The 17,594-nt window shown below is 43.1% G+C and overlaps 1 long non-coding RNA gene across 1 annotated transcript; it reads left to right on the top strand.

The window, feature by feature from the left end:
• Positions 1 to 230: 230 nt before the first annotated feature.
• LOC138750391 (uncharacterized) lies at positions 231 to 6,264 on the top strand. Its single transcript, XR_011349306.1, has 3 exons — positions 231 to 757; positions 5,079 to 5,143; positions 5,688 to 6,264. It is a non-coding gene; the product is annotated as an uncharacterized lncRNA (long non-coding RNA).
• The last annotated feature ends 11,330 nt before the right edge of the window (positions 6,265 to 17,594 follow it).

Here is a 17,594-nt window from a genome sequence, read left to right as displayed (position 1 = left end):
ATGATCTTGCACAGTATCCACTGATCGTGTCCATCTCGTAACATCACTCTTAACTACATTAATATCTTGCTTCATAAAAGTTATTTCTTCACACACAGTGTTCATTTTAGTTTTCATTTCGAAAATCCTTGAGTCATCTGATGAGTCATCTGCATTGACATATTTGCCATATCTTCCATGAGTTGAGCAATCCCTTCCAGAATTGGAAACACAGAATCCAGTCCAGGATCCATCACCTGCCTTTGAGGCTGACCTTCTTTTGCCGCAGTCCCCAGTTCTTCAAATTCTAATGAAGTTGAGCTCTCTTCTTGTTCCAAAGCAGTAGGTCCTCTTCCAGTGCGGCTGCAGGTCTGGACACTCAACAACAGCATGCCTACCTCAACAGTGAGCGACCTCGTCAGTTCACCGTCGCTCAGGCTCCCCCACAGCCCACACCTTCTCCAAAGGTTTGTATACCCTTGACGCACTGCACATGCCCGGTAGGGCCACCGACTGCGCAGGTGCGTCATCTGATGCTACACTGTACCTCTCCTGACCACCAGGCAATGCTGCAGGCTCACGTGCCTGTCCTCGTTCAGCTGGCTCGCCCTCACGCCTGTGTTCACGAGTGCACGAGTCGAAACCGCTGAATTCATCGCTAAGCTAGCGCCGACGAAATACTTAGCCGGGCAGGAATCCTCTGAGGCTTGGAGACTCCAGTCGACAACTCTGTTACTTCAACTTGAACTTGGCCTCAGTTCTTCAACACTTTTGTAAGGTAATTTCTTCTGTAACTGAGTTTTCGATTTTTTCACATTTGCAGCCATTTCGATCCTCCACTATTCCAAAGTCTATAAACAGTATTTTTAATCACTTTTACAACTTTTAAAATCGAGCATTTAATAGTCTAACTGCGAAAGGGTGGAACCACACGTCTACCCTCTGCACCATCTTGTCACAGTATCTGACATAGTTTATGACACTTTTAAACCTTCACATTACTGTGAATGTTGTCTCTCAGTTTCTGTCTCAGTCTACCGTTAATCAACGTTAAACCTTCTCACCCTGTTAACTTGGTGTTAAAGTATCAGCCTAAGTTTACCACACATCACCATTAAACCTTCTCCCCATTGTGAAACCGGTTTTACTGTATCTGCCACAGTTTATCGTACATCACTATTATACCTTCCCACTACTGTGAACTCGGTGTTACAGAGCCTGCCAGTCTACCGTACATCACCAGTAAACCTTCTCGTCAGTGTGAGCCTGGTGTTACTGTATCTGCCACAGTTTAGTGTACATCATCATTAAAAATTCTCCCCAATATGAAGCTGGTGTCCCTTTATTCGCCAAAGGTTATCGTACAGCTCTGTCAAACATTTTCCCCACTATGAACCCAGTGTCACAGTAACTGCCTCAGTTTCCCATACATCACCAATAAAGCTTTTTTTTCCTACTCTGAGCCCAGTATCAACGTATCTACATAGTCTCCTATACATCACCATTAACCTCCTCCCCACTGTGAACCAAGTATCAGTATCTGCCAGTTTATTGTACATCATTTTTAAACCTTCTCACCACTGTAAACCTGGAGTCACAGAATCTGCCTTATTCTACCATACATATCTGTTAAACCTTCTCAGTACTGTGAACACAGTGTCACAGTATCTGCCAAAGTCGTCGACTGTACATCACCGTTAAACATTCTCCCCAAGTTGACCCATTCATCACTGTTTTTTCCACCATTTATCGTACATCACAGTTCAACCTCCCCACTGTAAACTTGGAGTCACAGTATATTCCACAGTTTATTGCACATCACTGATATTCTTTCTCCTCGTTGTGAATGCGGTGTCACCATATCTGCATCAGTCTTCCGTACATCACCATAAACTTTGCACCAATGTGAACCTGGTGTCACTTTATCTGCCACAGTTAATATTACATTACCGTAAAAACTTCTTCCAACTGTGAACCTGGTATCACAGTATCTACCACAGCTTATCATGCATTACTGTTAAACCTTCTCACTACTGAAAACTTGGTGTCAAAGTATCTGCCAAAGTCTACTGTATCTCACCGTTAAATATCCTCCCAACTGTGAACCTGGTGTCACAGTGTCTGATACAGTTTATCGTACATTACTGTTAAACCCACCAGATAAGCTCCAGATAGCGAAAGAGAAGTTCTCGCATCTGCAGGAACTGGGGATCATTCGTCCATCCGACAGTCCTTGGGACTCGCTGCTCCACCTGGTCCCAAAAGCCTCCGATGGCTGGCGCCCCTGCGGAGATTATCGACGGTTTAATGACATGACAGTACCTGACCGTTACCCCATCCCTCACATTCAGGACTTTATGGCCAATCTGCATGGTGTGAGAGTATTCTCCAAGGTCGATCTGGTGTGCGTGTACCATCAAATCCCATTGCACCCAGATGACATCCCCAAAACATCCATCATCTCCCCCTTCGGCATGTTCGAATTTTTATGCATGCCTTTCAGGCTCACGAACACCGCCCAGACATAATGCACCTCATGGATACGGTGCGCAGGGATTTGAATTTCGTGTTCATTTATCTGGATGACATTCTTGTCGCCAGCAGAGACTGGACACAACACAAGTCTCACCTGCACACCCTCTTCTCCCGACTGGCCGAATTCAACCTAATGATCAGCCCGGCCAAATACCAGTTTTGTGCAGAAGAAAATTTGGATGGGATGAAACTAATCCAGAATCCATTGCACAAGATTGGAAAAATTAGATTGAGCGTCTTCAAATACTTGGAAGTTTTGACGTCAACAGACTTTGGAGTGGCCACATTTGCTCATTTACACCATTTTTCTGATGTAAGTGAAGGTGGTTTTGATCCTGTCAGTTACTGAGTCCTGTGAAATAATAAATAAATAAGTGCGAGTAGATGGTGGATTTGTAATGGGAAAAGCCAGAGTGGCTACATTAAAGTCAGTCATCAGACCTTGAATGGAATTGACTGCTGCTATTATGGCGAGCAAAATGGACGCTATGTTAAGAAGAGAATTACAGATGGAGTTAGCAGATCCTGTGTTTTGGACTGATAGAATATCAGTGCTTAAATATATTAATAATGAAATCATGAGGTTTCATCTCTTTGTGACTAACAGAGAGAATGAAAACCTGGACAACAACAAATGGCAGATTTACCACAGGACAGAGTTTCACCTGATGAATTCCCATTTACATCCGTGGAAGTTGATTATTTTGGTCCTTTGCAAGTAAAGTGAGGACGAAGTGTTGAAAAACGATATGGAGTTATTTTCACTTGTTTAACTATGAGAGCAATTCATATTGAAGTAGCGTCATTGCTTGACAGAGACTCTTTTATTAATGTTCTTTAGCGTTTTATTCCTAGACATGGTCAAGTAAAAGAATTATGTTCTGATAATGGATCTAACTTTAAAGGAGCTGAACGAGAATTATGAAAAGTTATTCAAAATTGGAATCAACATCAAATTCATGATACATTACTTCAGAAAGAAATTAATTGGATATTTAATCCACCCATAGTTATGGGTGTGGTACGGGTAAGGGTTAGTTGGTTGTGGAGAACGTTTACAAAGGTCTGTACTGGGCAGTACTGGGCAGCAATGCTTAATGTTGTAATGGATGCGGAAGCTCTGGGAAGGGGTAAGGGAGGGGCTGGCCAGGAAGTCTGCAGATGCTGAGTCCGAGGGCAATGCACAAACATGCTGGGGAAACTAATGGATAGTTTTGTGAGGAGCAGGTCCTGCATCACCAGTCAAATTGAGTATTTCGAGGAGGTGTCAAAGGAAATAGATGAAGGTAAAGGTGTGTATGCGCTGCACGTGGATTTTAGTAAGGTGCTTGACAAGGTCCTCACAGTGGCCTCATTCAGAATGTCTGGAGGCATGGGATCCATGGAGCCTTGGCTGTGTGGATTCAGAATTGGCTTGTCTGCAGAAAACAGATGGTAGTAGTAGATGGAACAATGACTAGTGGCGCTCCAAAGGGATCTGCTCTGGGACCCCTGCTCTTTGTGATTTTTATGAATGATGATGGGAGTGGAAGGGTGGGTACGTCAGGGGATGACACAGAGGTAGAGATGTTGTAGACAGTATAGAAGGTTGTCATAGGTCATCCAGTTTGCAGAGAAGTGACAGATGGAGTTCAATCCTGTAAATCAGATGTACTTAAACAAGCAACTGGTACAGGTTTATTTCCAGAGTCATTTTCAAGGGCACGAATAACAGTTATTCCAAAGAAGATTGGAGACCCATTAAAAGTAGCTTCATATAGACCAATTTCTTTATTAAATGCGAATTACAAGAACGTGAGGGCAGAGCACTTGATTAATGGCAGGATTATGAACAGTGTGCAGGACAGAGAAATATTTAGATCCTGCTACATAAATCGCTCAATGTTGCTGTGAAAATTGAGAGGGAGTTTAAGATGGTGTATTGTGTGCTGGCTTTCAGGAGTCAGGGGATAAGTTCAAGAACTGAGAGGTAATGTTGCAGATGTATAAAATTCGAGTCAGACCACACTTGGCATATTGTGTGCATTCCTGGGGCGAGAATACCAGAAGTCGTCTAAATAAGGTGAGAGGAGGGAACTTTAGGAAAGATGTGAGGGGTACATTTTATTCACACAGAAAGTAGTGGGTGCCTGGAATGCATTGCCAGGGGTAGTAGCGGAGGCTGGTCCATAAAAGGCATGAAAATTATTTTAATATGGGGACAGGAATAAAAGAAAAACAGAAGGTACTGGTGTGAGGGAGGGAAGGGTAATATCGTTGTGGGGTAGGTTCATATGGGTCAGCTGAAGGGATTCGACCAATCCATCCATGATTTGTCCAGCATCTTGCTGCCATGTCGTGGTGAACCAGGGTGTTGCCTGATGGAGACACGGTGCTCTGAGCTCTGCAGAGATAGATCGTGCTTTTCTCCAAAACACACTTCCTCAGGTAAAGCAGAGGAAGGGGAAAGGCCCTAGTGTGCAGGGGTAGGGAGGGGGGTGAAGGGGGAAGAGTTGGGACCCTCCAAAGTCATCGTGATCAGGCATCGCAGACAGCATCTCTATCACCCATATTTCTCTTCCCAGGAGAAGGAACGTTCTCAGAGACAAGACACGAGTCCAGAAGAACATTGCAACCCAGCTGATCAGAGGTCGGACAACATCATGATGTCCTGAATCCCTCCCCTTCTTCTCCCTGTGGCCCTGCCAACCCCATTCCCTGCATCTCCCATGTCCCGTCACCCACTCCCCCCCTTCTCCTCTACCCCTCCTCGATCCCAACCCCCTCCTGCTCACCTTGCCCTTCCCTCACACCTATGCCCTAACCCCAGCTCTCCTCCCTTCACCTCCCCTTCCCCCTCCCCCTTTCCCCTTCCAACCTTAACCTAGGGGAAGGAGGGGTCGGGGAAGGGGGTAGGAGAAAGGGGGTAATGGAAGCGGGTAAGGGTAGGAGTAAGGGGTAGGGTTGTGGGTGTGTAGGATTAGGGTGGGGTTAGGGGACAGCATAGGGGAAGAGATAGAGTTAGGGGACGTGGAGAATAGGGGGTATCAGTAGTGTTAAGGTTAGGGTTTGTTAGGGGTTAGAGTTAGGAGTAGGGGAATGGGAAGGGGGAGGGGAGCTGGGAGGCGAGCGGGGGAAGGAAATGGGGAGGGGAATGTAATGGAAGATTTAAACCGTGTTTTATACTCTTGCAGACTTTGCTTCTGCAAGGCTGAGAACCTGCTTGTTTTTTACAATCAGCAGACATAAGCTAAATTCCACCAAGGGGCCAGAGATGCAGTTATCTGACAAGAGGACATCTGTGTACCAAGAACATGTAATCTTTCTACTTGTTTTGGTCACAGACTGTCAGAGGCCTAGCCTTGATGCAAAATAACCATTGTATTCAAAGTGATAAGCTTATATTATTCAATCGAAGCCTAATATGCTAGCTTGCTCGCTTATCTTTCTTACTGTGCTGGGAATTGGTGCTTGGGTAAGCAGTTTTTGGGTAATATAAGCCATGGTCCCGCTGCTGAAGTTTGAGACTCTCTGAGAGGTGGCAACATCTGTCAGCAAGAAGAAGAATTTCTGGAGTCCAGCTAACATCCTGGTCGAGGGAGGTGGAGAAGCTGCTACCGGCGCCCGACAACCTACTACAAGTGTGCAGTCGTTGCCTCGCTTCGGCAGTTGGGACCAGTCCAGGCGTTGATAAGTATAATTGGGAAGGGCTTGCATATTGTAGTTTGAAATCAGCTTTTGAATTTGTAATAAACCTTTGTATAAACTGAACTGCTCTCAGTGCGGGTGTCTATTTTCTTTCGGTAGCTTAAACACTGTGACCAATCTCAAACGAACAAAGTGAGAAGTACAAGTTTATGCAGGACAGGGAACGGGGTGGAGGAAAGGGGAGGTGAACGGAGGAAGCCATCCCTACCCCCTCCCCTCTCCACCCCTTCCCCCACATTATCCCTGCTTATTTTCTCCTCCTTCTAGCAGAAGTCGGGCCTCAGTCCGGCCAGAACCTCCCATGGTTTCAGATCCTCCATTTCAGGAAGTGCCTTAGACGCTCGCTGCATGACAGACATCTTGTCTCTTCATTCATTCTGTACCGTTATTATTAAATTTAAAAATGGTTGGGTTTTTTAAAGCTAGAATCCAAAAGGCTGGTCCAGATAGACAACACAGAATCAGGCCCTTCGGCCCCTCTCTTCTGCTGGCTGAGTTGTAATCAGTCCATATTCCTCTCCCCGTTTTCATTCTTTGCTCCCATCCAGTTCAGGTTGCCTTGTCAATCTCATGGCCTGTGGGAAGAAGCTGCCTGGCTGTCCTGCTTTTATTCCATATCTCCTTCATGATGGCAGGGGGACAGAGATGCTCTGTGCTGGATATCTATGAGTCTATTTACAAATCCCATCCCTGCAAACAATCAGGGGTCGCTTGCCTTGAGGTTCCACCCATGTTACCTCTCCCTCAGCACTCTCTCATCAGAACACTACTGCACCCTCCTTCCCCTCCTCTACCAAGTCTCAGTATCCCGCTGACAATTCCAGTCAGCTGCCATATCAAGACTCTGGCCCATCTAAACCAATGGATCGATCAGCGCCTTCTCCCCTCAAGTGTTCGAGGAATCCACTCTCTCGCAATGTCTTGCTAATGAATGACCTGCATCCTCCTTCCCACTTGGTTCCTCCTGTTATCAGGCACCTGGATAGACCCCACCCTGTTGAAACTACCTGTGTTCTCACTGATCTCTCTGCGCCTCTACCCTCCATCCAAGGGTCTTGGTTGTCTTGTGGGGCTGGTGGAGAACAAAGCACCAACTCAAGGAGATGGGGAGCAGTACAGAGACCCCCAGCTCTAGGAGACAGGGAGAAGCACAAAGATGCCCAACTCTTTCAATCGGATAAAACCTGATCATCAGTTGCAAGGTGAAAGGAACTCTCAGTACTGCTGCACGTGGGGCAGGTTTGGCCCATCCCCACACCTCCACCCTGGCAATTCCCAAAACAGTTTTCCTATTCTTGTGGGGGTCCATGTACGTGGTCAATCAATGGGGACAAGGGTGTAACCAGCATGGCCATCATTGTGTGTGGCTGTGCATGGAACCAAAGTGCAAGAGCACCAAATGGCGCTCTGTGCTGAGGTTCTACCTGGCTCAGGTGTTGCGAAAGATTGGTCTGGCCCTGGTGCCGCACAATGTCCCAGTCAGCAGGGCTTTGCCCTATCACCTTCCAGGGAATGGTTTCATAAACAAACACATTTGACCACAAAGCCATCAGCCAGTGGTCAGCAGAGAATTGCTGACACAGAGACTCTAGGCTTGATGGGATACTGTGGGGTGGTCCACTGAGCAGAGCATCCAGAGACATCCAGGAGGTGTTCCAGAGGGCCAAGGACTCACTGGCCAACACCACCCTTCTGGTACACGTGAGGCCAGAGACACCCACCACTCTCACAGTAGATGCTTCCAGCACAGCAGTAGGGGGCGCACTGGAGCAATTCATTGAAGGGCAATGGCAGCCCCTGGCCTTCTTGAGCAGACACCTCTGGCCACCCGAACTCAACTACAGCACCTTTGGCTGAGAGCAATCGGTGCTGTATCTGGCAGACTGAGGCAGGTAATCTGACCTCAGCTTCACAGTGGGGAGAATGTTTCACGGAGATGTACGAAAAACTGTCACAAACGTTGTGACACTGGGTTAACAGCAGTGAGAAGGTTTAACACTAATGTACGATAAACTGTATAAGATAATGTGACACCAGGTTCACAGTCGGGAGACGATTTAATGATAATGAGATAGATACTGTGACAATGGGTTCACAGCAGTGAAAATGTTTAACTGTGATGTACGATAAACTATGGCAGAAGCAGTGACAAATGGTTCACATTGGGGAGAACTTTTAACTTAATGTACGCTAGATATGGCAGATATTGTGACAATGAGTTCACAGTAGTGAGAAGGATTAACGGAGATGTACGGTGGACTGTGCTGGATACTGTGAAACCGGGTACACATTAGTGAGACAGTTTAATAGTGAGGTTCAATGAACTGTGGCAGGTACTGCGACACCGGGTTCACAGTGTGGAGGAGGTGTAAAGGTGACACGTGATAGATATATTGTTGCAGATACAGAGACACAGATTTAACAGTGGGGAGAAATTTTAATGGTGATTTTTGGGAGACTGAAGCAGATACTATTTCACCGGGTTCACTGTGGGGAGAAGGTTTAACGCTGATGTATGGCTGACCGAGATAGATACTGTGAAACTGGGTAAACAGTGGGGAGAGGATTTAGCGGTGATATATGATAGACTGAGGTAGATATTGTGACACCGGGTTCACAGTTGGGAGAAGGTTTATCAGTGATATAAGATAAACTGGGGCAGATACTGTGACACCAGGTTCACAGTGGGAAGGGGGTTTAATGGTGATATACGATTCAATTTTGCAGATACAGTGATACCGATTTCACAGTAGGTTGAAAATTTATCATTAATGTACAATAGACTTAGGCAGATTCTGTGACAGTGGGTTCACATTAGGGAGAAGGTTTAACGGTGATTTTCGGTAGATTGAGACTGATACTATGACACAGGGTTCACAGTAGTGAGAAGGTTTAACAGTGATGTCCGGTAAATGTTGGCAGATACCATGAAAATGAGTTCACCGAAGTGAGAAGGTTTAATATTGATGTACGATTAACTCTGGCTGATACTGTGACACCAGGTTATCAGTTGGGAGAAGGTTTAATGGTGATGTACAGCAGACTGAGGCAGACACAGTTACTCTGGGTTCTCAGTGGGGAGAAGGTTTATCAGTGATGTATGTTAAACTGTGGCAGAAAATCTGACAACAGGTTTCCAGTGGAGATAAGGCTTATCAGTGATGTATGATAAACTGTGGCAGAAAATCTGACAACAGGTTTCCAGTGGGGATAAGGTTTTACGGTGATATAAGATAAACTGTGGCAAATACTGAGACACAAAGTTAACGGAGGTGAGAATGTTTAACAGCGCTGTACGGCAGACTGAGGAAGATACTGTTACACCGAGTTCACAGTCGGGAGAAAGTTTAACGGTGATATACGGAGGAATGAGGAAGATACTGTGTGACCGGGTTCACAGCAGTAGTTAGAAGGTTTAACAGTGATGTACAATAAACTACAGCAGATGGTGTGGCATCAGGTCAACAGTGGGGAAAAGGTTTCATGGTGATGTATGTTATAATGTGGCAAATACTGTGACAATGGAATCAGAGTTGAGAGATGGATCAACGGTGATGTATGGTAGACTGAGACAGATAATTTGACAACAGGTTCACAGTGGGAAGGAGGTTAAACAGTGATACACGATTCAATGTTGCAGATACAGTGATACCTGTTTCACAGTAGTGAGAATGTTTAATACTGATATCCAATAAACTGTGTCAGATACTGTGACATCAGTTTCACAGTAGGGAGAAGGTTTAATGTTGTTGTCCAGTGGCTGAGACAGATACTGAAATGCATGACCTTCAATGCAAAAAGCAGAGTGACGAGGTAGATGAGCTTAGAGCCTGGATTGGCACTTGGAATTATGATGTGGGGGAAATTAGTGAGACCTGGTTACGGGAGGGACAGGACTGGCAACTCAATATTCCAGAATACAAATGTTTTAGATGTGATAGAATAGGGGGTATAAAAGGGGGAGGAGTTGCTCTACTTGTGAAGGAGGACATTACTGCCGTGAGGTGGCAGGATGGTTTGGAGGGATCGTCCAGTGAGGCAGTTTGGGTGGAATTGAGGGGTGGAGGAGGCATGAGGGCATGAATAGGAGTGTATTATAGACCACCAAATGGGTCAAGAAAATTGGAGGAACAAATTTGTAAGGAGATAGCATATATGTGTAATAAACATCAGGTAGTGATCATGGGAGATTTTAACTTCCCTCACATTGATTGGGATACCCATACAGTAAGAGGGCTGGAAGGGCTAGAGTTTGTCAAATGTGTACAAGATAGTTTTCTTAATCAATACGTAGAGGAACCAACTCAGGACGGTGTAATACTGGATCTCCTGTTAGGGAACGAGATAGGTCAGGTGTCTGAGGTTAATGTTAGAGAACAAATTGAGTCTAGTGATCACAACTCTATTAATTTTAGGGTAGTTTTAGGGAAGAGGAAGGAGGGGCCTAAAGTTGAGGTTCTGGATTGGAGAAAAGCAAATTTCAAAGGAATAAGAATGGATTTGGGGAGTATTGAGTGGGACATGATTTTTTCAGGAAAGGAAATAAATGAAAAATGGAGAATATTCAAAGAAGAAATGTAGAGAGTACAGAGTAGATGTGTCTCAGTGAGGATGAAAGGAAAGGCTGGAAGTCAGACGGAGCCTTGGTTTTCGAGGAATATTAGAAATGTGGTTAGGAGAAAGAGGGAGGTGTACAAGAGGTATAAACAGCAGGGTGATGAGAAATTGAAAGAGGACTTCAAGGAGTGTAGAAAAAAATCTTCAGAAAGAAATTAGAAAGGCCAAAAAGAGGCATGAAGAGGCTTTGGCAGGCAGAGTAAAAATAAATCCAAAGGGTTTCTATAGGTACATTAAAAGTAAAAGATTAGTGAGGGATAGAATTGGACCCCTTGTAGATAGAATTGGACCCCTTGTAGATAGAATTGGACCCCTTGTTAGAAGTCAGAGGAGATGGGGGAAATTTTAAATGATTTATTTTCCTCGGTATTCACTCGGGAAAAAAATATTGTACCAGTTGAAGTAAAGAAAAATAGTGGAGAGGTCATGAATCATATAAGGATAACCGAGGAGGTAGTGATGGCAGTGTTAAAAAAGATAAAGGTGGACAAATCTCTGGGTCTGGACAAAGTATTCCCAAGGACACTCAGGGAGGCTAGTGTACAGATAGTGGGGCCATTAACAGAGATATTTAGGATGTCACTGGTCATGGTGGTAATGCCAGAGGATTGGAGGGTGGCTCATGTTGTTCCGCTGTTTAAGAAAGAGTCCAAATGTTAGCCTGGAAATTATAGACCTGTGAGTCTGACGTCTGTGGTGGGTAAGTTAATGGTAAGTGTTCTGAGGGATGGCATTTACAAATATTTGGAAGAACAGGGATTGATCGGTAGTAGTCAGCATGGTTTTGTCAGGGGTAGATCATGCTTAACAAACATTATAGAGTTTTTCTTGGGGGTTACAAAAAAGATTGATGAATCGAAGACTGTGGATGTTGTCTATTTAGTCTTTAGTCAAGCTTTTGACAAAGTTCGCCATAGGAGGTTAGGCAAAAAGGTAGAGGCATTAGATATAAATAAGGAGGTAGTGAAATGGATTCAGCAATGGTTGGATGGGAGGTATCAGAGAGTAGTGGTAGAAAATTGTTTGTCAAATTGGAGGCCAGTGACTAGTGGAGTTCCTCAGGGATGAGTCCTGGGTCCACTATTGTTTGTTATATATATTAACGATCTGGAAGAAGGGGTAGTGATGTGGATAAGTAAGTTTGCAGATGATACAAAGATTGGTGGTATTATGGACAGTGAAGAAGATTACCATAGCTTAAAAAGAGATATAGGAAAGCTAGAGGAGTGGGCTGAGAAATGGCTGATGGAATTTAATACGGATAAGTGTGAAGTGTTGCATTTTGGAAAGGCAAATCTAATTAGGTCATTTACATTGAATGGTAGACAATTGAGGAGAGCAGAGCAACAAAGGGATTTAGGAGTTATGGTAAATAGTACCCTCAAAGTTGATACTCGGGTAGATAGAGTGGTGAAGAAGGCATTTGGAATGTTGGCCTTCATAAATCGGAGTATTGAATTCAAGAGTTGGGATGTTATGATGAAATTGTACAAGGCATCGGTGAGGCCAAATTTGGAGTACTTTGTGCAGTTTTGGTCACCGAATTATAGGAAAGATATAAACAAAATAGAGAGAGTGCAGAGAAGGTTCACGAGAATGTTGACAGGATTTCAGGGTTTGAGTTACAGAGAAAAGTTGAGCAGCCTGGGGATTTTTTCTCTGGAGCGTAGAAAATTAAGGGGGGATTTGATGGAGGTGTTCAAGATGTTAAAAGGGACAGACAGAGTAAACGTTGATAGGCTTTTTCAATTAAGAGTGGGGGATATTCAAAGCAGAGGCCATGGTTTGAGTTGAAGGGGGAAAATTATAAAGGGAACATGAGGGGGAATTTCTTGACGCAAAGGGTGTTTGGGATGTGGAATAAGCTTCAAACAGAGGTGATTGAAGCAGGGACGTTATTTACATTAAATATAAGACTGGATAATTACATGGAGGGGAGAGGATTGGAGGGGTATGGACCAGGTGCTGGTCAGTGGAACTTGGAGGGTGGGGATTTGTTCAGGCATGAACCAGTGGGGCCACACTGGCCTGTTCTGTGCTGTATATGGTTATATAGCAATGAGAGGTTTAACAGTGTTGTATGATAAAATGTGTCAGATAATGTTTCACTAGGTTCAGAGTGGGGGTAGCTTTAATGGTGATGTATAGTGCATGGAGACAGATAATATGACACCCGGTTCAAAGTGGGGAGGTTTACCAGTGATGTATAATAAACTCTGGCATATACTGTTATACCCAATTCACAGAGGGGATGGGAGACTGAGAGGGATACTGTGAAACCGGGTTCACATTAGTGAGAAGGTTTAACAGTCAGGTTCAGTTAACTGTGGCAGGTAGTGTGACACCAGGTTCACAGTGCGGAAGAGGTTTAAAAGTGACAAGCTAAACAATGTTGCAGATACAGAGACACAGAGTTAACAGTGGGGAGAAATTTTAATGTTGATTTTCAAAAGACTGAGGCAGATATTATTTCACTGGGTTCACAGTGGGGAGAAGGTCTATGGGCTATATAACTTATATTGAGGTGGATACTGTCACATCAGGTTCACAGTGGGGAGAAGGTTTAACGGTGATGTACGGTAACTTGAGATAGATACTGTGACACCAGGTGCACAGTGGGGAATAAGGTTTAACAGTGATGTACGGTAGCCTGAGACAGATACTGTGACACTGTATTCACAGTGGGGAGAAGATTTAATGATGATATACAGTGAATTGAGGTAGATACCATGACTCTAGGTGCACAGTGCGGAGAAGGTTTAATGGTGATGTACGATAAACTGTGGTAGGTACAGTAAAACCGGCCTCACAGTGGGGAAAAGATTTCCTGGTGATTCACGAGAAACTGAGATGCTGGGACATGGACAGGGTTGACGGTGGGGAGAATGTTTAACAGTTCTGTTTGATAAACTGTGACAGAGAAAGTGACACTGTTTTCACTGCTGGGAGAATGTTTAACGGTGATGTACGATAGATGTATGCAGATACTCTGACACCAGCTTCACAGGGGGGAGAATGTTTATCGGTGATGTACGGTGAACTGAGATAGATACTGAGATAATGGGTTCACGGGAGTGAAAATGTTTAACATTAATGTACGATAAACTGTGTCAGATACTGTGACACCAGGTTCGCAGTGGGGAGAATGTTTAACAAGATGTACAATAAACTGTGGCAGATACTGTGACACTAGATTCACAGTGGGTAGGTTTTAACGGTGATGAACAGTAGACTTAGGTAGGTATTGTAACACCAGGTTCACAGGGGGGAGAAGGTTTAACATTGATGTACATTTGAATGAGGCAGAATCTGTGAGACAGGATTCACAGTCATGAGAAAGTTTAACAGTGATGTTCTATAAACTGTGTCAGATACTGTGACAACAAGTTCACAGTGCGAAGAACGTTTAATGGTGATGTACAGTAGACTGGGACAGAAACTGTGACACCGGGCTCAGAGTAGGAAGAATGCTGAAGGTGATGTACAGTTAACTTTGACAGATACTGCTGACACCGGATTCACTGTAGTGAGAAGGTTTAACAGTGATGTACAATAAATTCTGGCCTATACTGTGACATCAGGTTCATAGTGGGGAGAAGGTTTAATGGCGATGTATGGTAGAGGGAGGCAGATACTGTGACACCAGGCTCATTGTATTGTTCATTTACCTTAATTACAACATCTAATTTATATGCTCCATTTTTTTGTGGTAACTTCCAAACATTCCATAAACTTCAATTCTAATCAGATTTTGTTAATTTAAATAGGTCACCACTAAAAGCCTAAATCGTTTGGTCTCTTAAGTACATAGCACAAAATTAAATTCTTTACCTGGGTTTGGTTCAACGGCACTTCAGTCTGCTTCATTATTTTTTCAGTCCCTTGTTTTGTACTTTCTGCTTTGCCCAGTCGATTCGCCTAATGGGCATCCAACTCTATCTTCTCAGCTTGACCCAACGTCTCCTCTGTAAACTTAAGCAAACCAAGGAGACCAAAGTTAAAATTTTCACATTTGCATTTTCAAAAACAAAAATCACGCTGTGACTTGCAGTTTCACATCATAATCCCACTTGCTAAACTTGCAAGCAACTACACCGCATCCTACAGCTGGATAATTGCAAGAGAACTGCTTGGTTAAAGCAAAGATTCCACCCAGACACCCCATTAAAGGCCTCCAAGTTAACAACAGATAGCAACCTGAAAGTTAAATACAAAGACCTGTATCAGGAAGATTAACGGGCTTTTTAAAAAAATTATTTCCACGATTGAAAGAAAACTCCTCAGGGAACACCAGGCTCTTGTTGAACAACTCCTGTTCTATTCCTCAAAATGGATTGAATCTTGATTTCAAGAGGTGTCATTTGGTGAGATTTTTGTCCAGAACAAAGCCTGCCCACACATTCCCTTAAATACCTGCGCAATGCTGGCTCAACTCTGCTCCATGCTAAAGCTATCTGAACTTTTCTGAAGAGATAACGGACTTCAGATGCTGGTATGTTGAGTAAAAAACACCCTAATACTTCACTGAACAACACAGCTCTCTCTGAAAATCAACAAGAACATTTCTGAACAGTAATTATTTACCTTTCAAGCACCAAACCTGGTGAACTTTATATATGTTAAATTCTGTGCACAGTATAAGAATGGCCTGCAACCAGTGAACTTGGAGGAATGAGAAGTGAGATTGGACTGTGAACCAAAGAACTTTTCTGAACTTACACACAGGTGCACTTAGAATTAGAAGGGGGGTAAGTTAGGTAAAGTAAGTAAGTTAAAGTGTAATTCTGTTTTCATGTTAAAAGATAATTAAAATCAACTTTTGTTTAAGTAACCATTTGTCTTGGTGAATATCTATTGCTGTGGGTTTTGGGATCTTCTGCTCTCATAACACAGCAGAACAACCCGAATTCTTTCGGTTATGATAATGGTCCATAAATGAGCCCCGGCATCTTTTGAAATTTTTATTTGACTCTTTAATAATTTTTTGTAATTTTCAACAAGACATAATATCATTTAACTGTTGTGTTTGTGTTATTAGAGAATTCCCTTTCCATTCAAACTGAATTAGAGTTTTGGGTGCCGTATTTGAGAAAAGATGTGCTGGTGTTGGAGAAGGCCAGAGATGATTTACTGGAATGATATCAGGAATGAAAGGGTTAGTGTATGAGGAACAATTGTCGACTCTTCGACTGTACTAGTTGGAGTACAGAAGGATAAGGGGGACCTCAGAGCCATTTCAAATGCTGGAAGGCCTGTTCAGAGTCCATTTGGCAAAGATGTTTCCCATGGTGGAGGATGCTTGGACAAGAGAGCATAATTCAGGATAAAAGGGTGTCAATTTAAAACTGATGTGGTAGAATTGATTTTGTCAGTGGGTCATGAATCTGTGGAAATGAGGTAATTGGGTGTATTTAAGACAGAGATTGACAGGTATTTGATTCATCAAAGAATCAAGGGTTAAAGGGAGAAAGTTGGGCCGTGGGCCGACTTCTGCTCCTATATCTTGTAATCTATATCCTGCTGGAGACCTAGTCAACCTTCCTCTTGTATTCCATTCTTAGAAAACAGTCTGCATCATGAGTTTATGTCATGTGAACACATTTTCGAATGAATCCCACGTTATAAGTGACCCACACTCCTCCGGGACATTTGCTCTCATGTTCTGCCATTTTAGCCAATTCAATGAGGTAGCTAAAGACAGCTGCGTTTCTCTCAATGCAAATTCTACATTGACACGACTACAGCTTCCTCATTTTAAAAATTAGTGTCCAGCTGCTCAAATGAAATTTCTTGCTTCTTTGTTTGAAAGGGAATAATTGCCATGGGTTAAAATTATATCAAATAAAATAAAAGAGAGGAAAAGCAGAAGAATTTATATCTAGGTGGGAATCGAAATTAATGGTTGGTGATAAAGATACACCATTGTTGAAACATTTGATTAATATATGGAATAAAATAAATGATGAAATTGGTTTAAGTGGATGTACATCACCCAGAATGGCTTTGATTCAAAATCTTCGCCTCTTTTTCAAAGGATCATCAATTTCTGGATAGCTGGTTTCGTAAGGGGATTATAAATGTTGAAGATTGTTATGAAAGGGGTCAATTAATGTTATTTGAGCAACTGAGAAATAAATATCATATAACTCAAAGCAATTTTTTTTGCTATTTCCACCCAAGAGCATATTTGAAGGATAAGTTAGGACCAACCATGTTGTACTGAAATAGAAATTCCTTATAAAGAGGAATTGTTAAAAAATTTACTTCGATGTGTTCATAAGTCCAGACAAAGGTGGGAAATGGATCTGAATATTGTAATTGATTGGCAGATATGGGTAAATCCATATAAGGATCTCAATGTAAGATATAAATTAGTTTAGTATAATTGTTTTTACAACAGTCACGTAGCAAATGTCAGCAAGGAATTTATCTGAAAGCTGCACCTAGAGTCAAGTAACTCGCACTTGGATTTGAAAAGCTCTACAGGAAGCTGATTTGGAAACAGAGATCATGTGATCCAGGGGAGTTGTATTAATTCACTTCAACTCAGCAGTCTGGAACTAGTGTCCAGCGTTCCACACTGCAGCAGTGAGGACGGAATTCACAACTAGTTTTTCTTCTACAGTTACTTCTTACACCAGAGAAAATGAATAGACTAAAATCAGAATTATCAGATCAATGTTTGAGGTGTGGTGAAGATGTCGCAACTTTCTTGCATTCAACTTAGCTTTGTCCTAATGCAAGATCTTTTTGGGGAAAATTACAAATTTTGTGGA

Source organism: Narcine bancroftii, unplaced genomic scaffold (assembly GCF_036971445.1).
Source record: "Narcine bancroftii isolate sNarBan1 unplaced genomic scaffold, sNarBan1.hap1 Scaffold_133, whole genome shotgun sequence".
NCBI lineage: Eukaryota > Metazoa > Chordata > Chondrichthyes > Torpediniformes > Narcinidae > Narcine > Narcine bancroftii.
This window is presented reverse-complemented; position numbering and strand designations above follow the sequence as displayed.